Source organism: Schistocerca americana, chromosome 5 (assembly GCF_021461395.2).
Source record: "Schistocerca americana isolate TAMUIC-IGC-003095 chromosome 5, iqSchAmer2.1, whole genome shotgun sequence".
In the NCBI taxonomy this organism is placed as follows: domain Eukaryota; kingdom Metazoa; phylum Arthropoda; class Insecta; order Orthoptera; family Acrididae; genus Schistocerca; species Schistocerca americana.
The window spans coordinates 128240538-128251088 of NC_060123.1; the positions used below are offsets into that span (position 1 = coordinate 128240538).

Sequence of the window (10551 nt, forward strand, 5' to 3'; positions counted from 1 at the left end):
TCCCCGACACAACCGCACAGTGCTTTCGCGCTGTTCCACTCCAGCTACATCTATCTGTATCTGCAGCCATAATCTGCAAGCTACCTTACGGTGCGTGGCCTAATACGCCGTTGGAAATACTGGCCCAGGAGGTGAATCGAATACGTGCTGGCAAGCAATTCTACCCGGAACAGGATATCTGACAAACTGTGTGACGGAAAACTCGCGCCATTTTCGCGCAGCCTTTTTTCGAGTGTTTCTGCGGCCTTTTATTATCCGCAGCAGCGGCTGCACAAAACGAGGACCGCAGAAGTTCTGGCGCCGCGCTTAAAGACGCGCGAGAGGTCCTCCTACACGGCGAAAACTGCTGAAAGGGCTGTATGAAAGGACACGGTTTAACTGCTCTTCTGCCTCTGTTTTTATTTTCCCTTTGCGGGCTGTAAAAGGCCGGCGGAATGCGCTGAAACGTTCGCTGGAGGACGTCGCTTTGCCATCTCGCTGTCTGAAGCCACTACGCAGCATCAGAGGTTTATAATGGCGAGTGAGCTCTGTCTATAGGGTAGATGGGGGCGGGACACCGCTACATACAGAACCAGGGCGACACTCGCGGCCACATCAAAAAGAAAGCGGCGTCCTTCGTCCTTTGTTTGCCTGTTCAAACGGACTGCAGCTCTATTACCGGACGCAACAGCGAACACTTGTTTCAATACCCAGAGTACACTGTGAGTTCTCCTCTCAAGCTCCACTGTGTTAATAACTGAGACACGCTAGAAACTTTTGACGCCACAGCGCTCTGCTCCTGTCTGTGCAAAGAATACACATCAGGATTTTTTATTCTTTCTTCCACGCGGTTGTCGGATGTAAAACTACAGCTGTTGGTAATGGCTAAAAATAATAATTTTTTTCTTCGGCCGAATTCATTGAGGCACATAACGAGTTTTTATATAAAAAATATAGCTGAAGGAAATTTATTATTTTTACCTACTGATGAAGAATGAAGGTTCTCAAGGCGCATCAAATTTTATAGTTTATTTATTTCATACAAACAAACCTAACGCTGAGTATTGAATCACATTTTGTAGACGCTTGCTTCGAGCCGGATTTTAGATGGCGTGTTGAGGACTGAATTTCTAAGTTTTATTGGCCTACAGTTATCAGCATCACACGTTTTCCAGTAGCGAGACATTAGTTTTGTGTGTAATGAGAATGTCCAAGATATACAGGGTGTCCCAAAAAGAATGACCCGATTTTAAATAGAATTACTTATTAGGAAAAAGGGCTTAACAAATGGTTCTGAGCACTATGTGACTTAACTTCTGAAGTCATAAGTCGCCTAGAACTTAGAACCAATTAAACCTAACTAACCTAAGGACTTCACACACATCCATGCCCGAGGCAGGATTCGAACCTGCGACCGTAGCGGTCGCTCGGTTCCAGACTGTAGCGCCCAGAACCGCACGGGCACTCTGGCCGGCAAAGGGCTTAACGCCAACAAATTGCATACTGAGATAAGACAGAAGTTTATAAAAATCCATCATAAATGTTCAATATGTCCTCCATTGGCTGCACGGACGACATCTAGCCGATAGCCGAATTTATCCCAAACTGAGCGTAAGGTGTCTTCTGTCACTGACGCTACAGCAGCTGACATTCTGGTTTTAAGTTCATCAGTGTCACAGGGGAAAGGGACGAACGTAAACACATAATTTAACATATCCCCACAGGAAGAAATCACATGGTGTTAAGTCAGGGGACTAGGAGGCGAAGAGTGTAGAGCCTGGTCTCGCGGTCCTGTACGTCCTAGCTGGCCGGGGTGGCCGAGCGGTTCTAGGCGCTACAGTCCGGAACCGCGCGACCGCTACGGTCGCAGGTTCGAATCCTGCCTCGGGCATGGATGTGTGTGATGTTCTTAGGTTAGTTATGCTTAAGTAGTTCTAAGTTCTAGGGGACTGATGACCTCAGAAGTTAAGTCCCATCCTATCCAACGTTGAGGCACGTTGGCATTGAGGAAACTGCGCACGTTGTTGTGCCAATGCGGTGGTGCTCCATCTTGCTGATAGATGAAATGATAACCAGTTCCGTAGCATTGCAAGATATGATTGTCCTGTTATGGTTTCTTCCTCAAAAAAGTAGGGTCCATAAGCCTTGCTTTACAAAACAGCATAAAAAACATTCGCTTTTGGTGAATGATGTTCGTGTTCAATTGTTTCATGAGGATTTTCGAGCCCCCATATACGTACATTATGACGGCGAACCTTACCGCTAATATGAAAAGTTCAATGATGGCTGAATATCAACCGTGACATAAATGTGTCATCTTCGATGTCCTCTAGAATAGCATTGCTAAAGTCCACTCGCTTCACTTTGTCAGCATCTCGAAGAGCTTGTACCAGTTGTAATCGGTATGCTTTGAGGGCTAAACGACGCCATAACACACGCCACACTGCCATGCGCGCTAACGCAAGTTCTCGGCTAGCACGACGCGTAGACTTGCGGGGACTCCGCTCAAATTCTCGTCGGATTTGTTCCAGTGTTTGTTCAGGAACGCGTGGCCGGCCAGGACTTTTGTCCTTACAGAGACACCCTGTTTCTTCAAACTGTTTATACCACCGTCGAATGTTCTTTGGTGATGGTGGTTTGGCAAGAAATCGAATATGAAACGCCCGCTGAACTGCGATCACTGATGGAGGGCGACTAAATTCAATAACACAATATGCCCTCTGCTGTGAGGGCGCCATATTGCGCAAGACTGGCTGCACGCTCCAGGTCAGCGCTCGTAGCGACATCTAGTGGATTTTTTCTGGAACTCTAGACCATGCCGATTACAAAAATGGTTCAAATGGCTCTGAGCACTATGGGACTCAACTGCTGAGGTCATTAGTCCCCTAGAACTTAGAACTAGTTAAACCTAACTAACCTAAGGACATCACAAACATCCATGCCCGAGGCAGGATTCGAACCTGCGACCGTAGCGGTCTTGCGGTTCCAGACTGCAGCGCCTTTAACCGCACGGCCACTTCGGCCGGCATGCCGATTACATCTAGCGCTGTTTCAGTGACCTACTGACATTTGTCTCAATATTACTACAAGTTAGAATCGGGTCATTCTTTTTGGGACACCCTGTACGTTAACATTATATCAGCATGAGCTACAGCAGAACGTTGTTAACTACATAGCAAATGGTAAGACAGAACAGTTTGCAGCTGTCGTTCACTCCTGCCATGTATATACTTACATGCATATGGTGTCTGTTCTTCGGACATGTCCGAAAGAGGAGACACCATTGATGACCTGCAGCCATCTAGAACGAAATTAGAATAATGTATTAATACCATCAGCTCCTGACGGGCGTTGATATACAGGGTATTACAAAAAGGTACGGCCAAACTTTCAGGAAACATTCCTCACGCACAAAGAAAGAAAATATGTTATGTGGACATGTGTCCGGAAACGCTTACTTTCCATGTTAGAGCCCATTTTATTACTTCTCTTCAAATCACATTAATCATGGAATGGAAACACACCGCAACAGAACGTACCAGCGTGACTTCAAACACTTTGTTACAGGAAATGTTCAAAATGTCCTCCGTTAGCGAGGATACATGCATCCACCCTCCGTCGCATGGAATCCCTGATGCGCTGATGCAGCCCTGGAGAATGGCGTATTGTATCACAGCCGTCCACAATACGAGCACGAAGAGTCTCTACATTTGGTACCGGGGTTGCATAGACAAGAACTTTCAAATGCCCCATAAATGAAAGTCAAGAGGGTTGAGGTCAGGAGAGCGTGGAGGCCATGGAATTGGTCCGCCTCTACCAATCCATCGGTCACCGAATCTGTTGCTGAGAAGCGTACGAACACTTCGACTGAAATGTGCAGGAGTTCCATCGTGCATGAACCACATGTTGTGCCGTACTTGTAAAGGTACATATTCTAGCAGCACAGGTAGAGTATCCCGTATGAAATCATGATAACGTGCTGCATTGAGCGTAGGTGAAAGAACATGGAAAATGAGCTCTAACATGGAAATTAAGCGTTTCCGGACACATGTCAAGATAACATCTTTTCTTTATTTGTGTGTGAGTAATGTTTCCTGATAGTTTGGCCGTACCTTTTTGTAACAACCTGTATATCAACGGGGACAGGTGAAAATGTGTGCCCCGACCGGGACTCGAACCCGGGATCTCCTGCTTACATGGCAGATGCTCTATCCATCTGGGCCACCGACGGTCGCCGGCATGGTAGCTCGGCGTGTTCGGTCAGAGAGTTTAGCTACCCTCGTAATAAAAAAAAAAAAAAAAAAAAAAAAAAAAAAAAAAAAAAAAAAAAAAAAAAATTATTAATTAAAAAAACTGAGCGAACGGGTCAACGAACAACCTGTACGGGTGTCATCGGACGTCCGCCACGAACAAGTTCAACGAATAATATAGAAAAAAAAGGCACAGAGGATAGTGCGACTGCGGGGACTATCTCGCGCACGCCTCCCGCGAGACCCACATTCTCACCGTATATGTCCACACACTACATTCGTAGTGTCCCTACCCAACAATCCGCAGCTCGTGGTCGTGCGGTAGTGTTCTCGCTTCCCGCGCCCGGGTTCCCGGGTTCGATTCCCGGCGGGGTTAGGGATTTTCTCTGCCTCGTGATAACCGGGTGTTGTGTGATGTCCTGATGTTAGTTAGGTTTAAGTAGTTCTATGTTCTAGGGGTCTGATGACCATAGATGTTAAGTCCCATATTGCTCAGAGCCATTTGAACCATTTTGAACCTACCCAACACACTCATTACTCGTGGAAGACAAGTATATAGTTCTGGCAATACCGGCCTTGACCTTCTTCTTCTGTGCGGATGCACACATATTACCCAAACCCTTCCGGGACTCGGTTAGAATGAATGTCTTCCACGAGTAATGAGTGTATTGGGTAACGACACTACGAATTTACTGTGTCGACATATAAGGTGAGAATGTGGGTCTCGCGGGAGTCGTGCGCGAGATAGTCCCTGCAGTCGCACTATCCTACGTGCCCTCGGTGGCTCAGATGGATAGAGCGTCTGCCATGTAAGCAGGAGATCCTGGGTTCGAGTCCCGGTCGGGGCACACATTTTCAACATATCCCCAATGATTGTTTATAGAGAACGAAACTGTGTGACCAGTGCAGGGCTGATATCGTGTGACATAAGAAAGAGAGAACCGCGATTTGGCTTTAAGGACACGATGGTAACTCGTTAGTACTGCACGGCAAGTGGCATCTGACCTCGCAGCATCCACTGGACGGGTCATATACCTAGTGTATGTGTATCAGCCACGTCTTCACAGAAGGGATTGTCTAGAATGGAGTCGTCAACGTGCCATTTGGACGGTCGAACAGTGGCCCAATTTTCTTCTCACAGATGAGTCGCGATGTGGTCTGGAGAGTGATTCTCGACGGATTCACACCTGGAGGGAACGTGGAACACCAGTCCGGGACCCAAACATTATGGAATGGATCCCTAATAGTGTGGGCAGAGATCATGTTGACCACTCTAAAGCCTCTTCACGAAATTGTGCGGGTGAATCGGCAAGGGTTAAATGCTGTTAGGTATCGTGGCGAGATCTAGAGAACTCTTGTGGGGTGGTTGTGAGATGCTGGGGGCCCAGACTTCGTATTGATGGACGATAATGCTCGACCTCATAGAGCACGGATGGTTTCTGTTTTCTTGGAAACGGAAGACTATGCACGCATGGCGTAACCTGATCGCTCTGCCGATTTGAGTGCCATGGAGCATGTCTCGAACGCCAAGGGAGCCGTGTTGCATCACGTCACCATCCGCCAGCTGCTCTCCAAGTCTTGCGACCAGCACTGCAGGAAGAGTGGGCGTTATTGTCTCAACATGAGATTGACGACATCATTCACAGCATATCCTGTTGTTGTCAGGTCTATATAGCTGCCAGAGGTACTCACACCCCACAGTGAGTACACTATCTTGTTGTCGGAATGTGTGTGCAAATCCGTTAAGTTTGAAAAAAGAACAACATACACTACTGGCCATTAAAATTGCTACACCAAGAAGAAATGCAGATGATAAACGGGTATTCGTTGGACAAATATATTATACTAGAACTAACATGTGATTACATTTTCAAGCAATTTGGCCGCATAGATCCTGAGAAAGCAGTACCCAGAACAACCACCTTGGCCGTAATAACGGCATAGATACGCCTGGGCATTGAGTCAAACAGAGCTTGGATGGCGTGCACAGGTACAGCTGCCAATGCAGCTTCAACACGATACCACAGTTCATCAAGAGTAGTGAATGGCGTATTGTCACGAGCCAGTTACTCGGCCACCATTGACCAGACGTTTTCAATTGGTGAGAGATCTGGAGAATGTGCTGGCCAGTGCAGCAGTCGAACATTTTCTGTCTCCAGAAAGGCCCGTACAGGACCTGCAACATGCGGTCGTGCATTATCCTGCTGAAATGTAGGGATTCGCAGGGATCGAATGAAGGGTAGAGCGACGGGTCGTAACACATCTTAAATGTAACGTCCACTGTTCAAAGTGCCGTCAATGCGAAAAAGAGGTGACCGAGACGTGTAACCAGTGGCACCCTATACCATCACGCCAGGTGATACGCCAGTATGGCGATGACGAATACCCGCTTCCAATGTGCGTTCACCGCCTTGTCGCCAAACACCGATGCGACCGTCATGATGCTGTAAACAGAACCTGGATTCATTCGAAAAAATGACGTTTTGCCATTCGTGCACCCAGGATCGTCGTTGAGTACACCATCGCAGGCGCTCCTGTCTGTGATGCAGCGTCAAGGGTAACCGCAGCCATGGTCTGCGAGCTGATAGTCCATGCCGCTGCAAACGTCGTCGAACTGTTCGTGCAGACGGTTGTTGTCTTGCAAACGTTTCCATCTGTTGACTCAGGGATCGAGACGTGGCTGCACGATCCGCTACAGCCATGCGGATAAGATGATTGTCATCTCAACTGCTAGTGATACGAGGCCGTTGGGATCCAGCACGGCGTTCCGTATTACCCTCCTGAACCCACCGATTCCATATTCTGCTAACAGTCATTGGATCTCGACCAACGCGAGCAGCAATGTCGCGATACGATAAACCGCAATCGCGATAGGCTACAATCCGACCTTTATCAAAGTCGGAAACGTGATGGTACGCATTTCTCCTCCTTACCCGAGACATCACAACAACGTTTCACCAGGCAACGCCGGTCAACTGCTGTTTGTGTATGAGAAATCGGTTGGAAACTTTCCTCATGTCAGCACGTTGTAGGTGTTGCCACCGGCGCCAACCTTGTGTGAATGCTCTGAAAAGCTAATCACTTGCATATCACAGCATCTTCTTCCTGTCGGTTAAATTTCGCGTCTGTAGCACGTCGTCTTCGTGGTGTAGCAATTTTAATGGCTAGCAGTGTATTTGTCTACCGTTATGCATGTTGCAGTTATTTATGTTCTGTATTCTTTACATTGTTTCTACTTTACTGTCGCCTTTTTATATTGTTTTGTGGTAAAATAAAACGCAGCCTGGTAAAATTTCCGTTTGTTGCTGTAATTTTGGACACCAGTCTACGTGACTAAACGTGTTGGTTGTTTTAATTTTCGGATTTTTATTGACGCTCCGTAACGCAAAGGGACAAGCACTGCCGAGCTTCGAACACAGGCGGAGCGTGCGGTAGCTGACGAGGTCATCCGAGAAGGAGTGTCTAGCTCAGGCTGGAGAGATGAGTCAGAAAATGGACGGTGTCGTTTTCGTAGGACTCACTAGCCGCCTTGCCTGAATCTATTTAGGGAAACCACGGGAAACGGCCGCGAATTTCGTCGGGACAAGTAGACGCACGGTGAGTACGCGGTTGCGGCTGCCAGTTGGCGGATGTGGGGCGGACGGGGACGGGCGCCAGGGAAGCGTCGCGTCGGAAACGCGCTGGGCCTCCGCTGTTCGCAGCGCCTTTCCGTTATCGCCGACAAAGAGCCCCGCGCCGCAATCTGGTTTGCTCAGCCGTATCTTAAAAGCTGGGCGGGTCCGGCCCGGCAGTAGGGTAGCACGAGGGCGCGAGCGCCGGCTCGCCTGTGGCGCGGGTGCCCCACTGCGGGAATCTGCCGCTGCCACACGCCTTTATCAGAATGCGAGTATTTTAGGTCAGGACTGACTGTTCCTATCACGGAGGTAGGTTGAAATACGCTGGTATACGAAACCAGACAGGAGACAGGCAATCTGTAATGAACTCCTCGCCTGTCAGCCAGCTCTTTGTACTGTTCCACATCTTCCCTAAACTCACTGAAACTTTCCTCCGCTTCCTTCCTCCGTGCCATGGACTCCGACTGGCGTCCGCGGCTAGAAACCACAACCTCTCACAAATGTACTGCGAGCGGCGTTTTGTGTGACGCAATGCATCGCTGATGAACAAGGAAACGTTTATCGGCGAGCACTTGCGGGCTTTCAAAATAACTACGCACCCTCCGACTCAGCGTTGCAATATTAAAAGTTTTGGCTGGTTTCGTTGTCTAGGGGCTGGGATACGTAGCTGCCGCATTACAGGCCACATACTGCTGAGTCTACGGTATACAATATGGATATACACATGAATCGAATTGTCGAAGGTTCCTATCACTCGACAACTGCGAATTTTGAACGTAATATAGACATTTATAAATGAAAGATTGCAATGAAATAAAATCTGCAGATTCTATCTTAGCGACTTTAAATGATGAGTACAATAGTAGAAGTACTTTTCAGAATGCGGTATATTTCTGCAAAACACTTAGTGGTGTCGATGGTCCTGCAATTAAATAAAATGTAAGTTCAATAACAGGGAAACAATAGATTCCTACAGCACGTAATTAGTTGTGAACAACAACACGACTCGAGAGAGATTCACTTCTAAAAGCACACTACGTCTTCACTGTAGAAACCTCGCAAGTCTGCACTCCGAAGTATTTCTATCCTTCGCGACCACGTGCAAACCTCTCCACACTCTTCCAAGTCTCTCCCGTGACCGTCCGCCGCGCCTTCACGTCCAGCGCTTCCTGTGTCCCGTCCCGTACTCTCCAGAACTGCCGCACTCCCTCCATTCACTTCGGTAGTCGCCTCCCTTAGTAACGAGCGCTGTGATTGGCTAGATCGCTCCCTCCAAGCAAATGTACACTCATAAACGTATTGAAACACATTCGAAATACCGGATTTGCATTTAAATAACTTGAAATTAAATAAATATTTCTACGGCTGGACCATAAACACCCTCCAACACACGTTATTAAATACATAAACAATTACATAAACATACAAGGTTATTACAAATGATTGAAGCGATTTCACAGCTCTACAATAACTCTATTATTTGAGATATTTTCACAATGCTTTGCACACACATACAAAAACTCAAAAAGTTTTTTTAGGCATTCACAAATGTTCGATATGTGCCCCTTTAGTGATTCGGCGGACATCAAGCCGATAATCAAGTTCCTCCCACACTCGGCGCAGTATGTCCCCATCAATGAGTTCGAAAGCATCGTTGATGCGAGCTCGCAGTTCTGGCACGTTTCTTGGTAGAGGAGGTTTAAACACTGAATCTTCCACATAACCCCACAGAAAGAAATCGCATGGGGTTAAGTAGGGAGAGCGTGGAGGCCATGGCATGAATTGATCATGATCTCCACCACGACCGATCCATCGGTTTTCCAATCTCCTGTTTAAGAAATGCCGAACATCATGATGGAAGTGCGGTGGAGCACCATCCTCTTGAAAGATGACGTCGGCGCTGTCGGTCTCCAGTTGTGGCATGAGCCAATTTTCCAGCATGTCCAGATACACGTGTCCTGTAACGTTTTTTTCGCAGAAGAAAAAGGAGCCGTAAACTTTAAACCGTGAGATTGCACAAAACACGTTAATTTTTGGTGAATTGCGAATTTGCTGTACGAATGCGTGAGGATTCTCTACCGCCCAGATTCGCACATTGTGTCTGTTCACTTCACCATTAAGAAGAAATGTTGCTTCATCACTGAAAACAAGTTTCGCACTGAACGCATCCTCTTCCATGAGCTGTTGCAACCGCGCCGAAAATTCAAAGCGTTTGACTTTGTCATCGGGTGTCAGGGTTTGTAGCAATTGTAAACGGTAAGGCTTCTGCTTTAGCCTTTTCCGTAAGATTTTCCAAACCGTCGGCTGTGGTACGTTTAGCTCCCTGCTTGCTTTATTCGTCGACTTCCGCGGGCTACGCGTGAAACTTGCCCGCGCGCGTTCAACCGTTTCTTCGCTCACTGCAGGCCGACCCGTTGATTTCCCCTTACAGAGGCATCCAGAAGCTTTAAACTGCGCATACCATCGCCGAATGGAGTTAGCAGTTGGTGGATCTTTGTTGAACGTCGTCCTGAAGTGTCGTTGCACTGTTATGACTGACTGATGTGAGTGCATTTCAAGCACGAAATACGCTTTCTGGGCTCCTGTCGCCATTTTGTCTCACTGCGCTCTCGAGCGCTCTGGCGGCAGAAACCTGAAGTGCGGCTTCAGCCAGACAAAACTTTATGAGTTTTTCTACGTATCTGTAGTGTATCGTGACCATATGTCAA

The 10551-nt window shown here is 47.5% G+C and overlaps 1 non-coding gene across 1 annotated transcript; it reads left to right on the forward strand.

Moving 5' to 3' along the window:
- Positions 1 to 5002: 5002 nt before the first annotated feature.
- Positions 5003 to 5077, forward strand: Trnat-ugu. The gene has a single exon. It is a non-coding gene; the product is annotated as a tRNA-Thr (tRNA).
- Positions 5078 to 10551: the final 5474 nt, after the last annotated feature.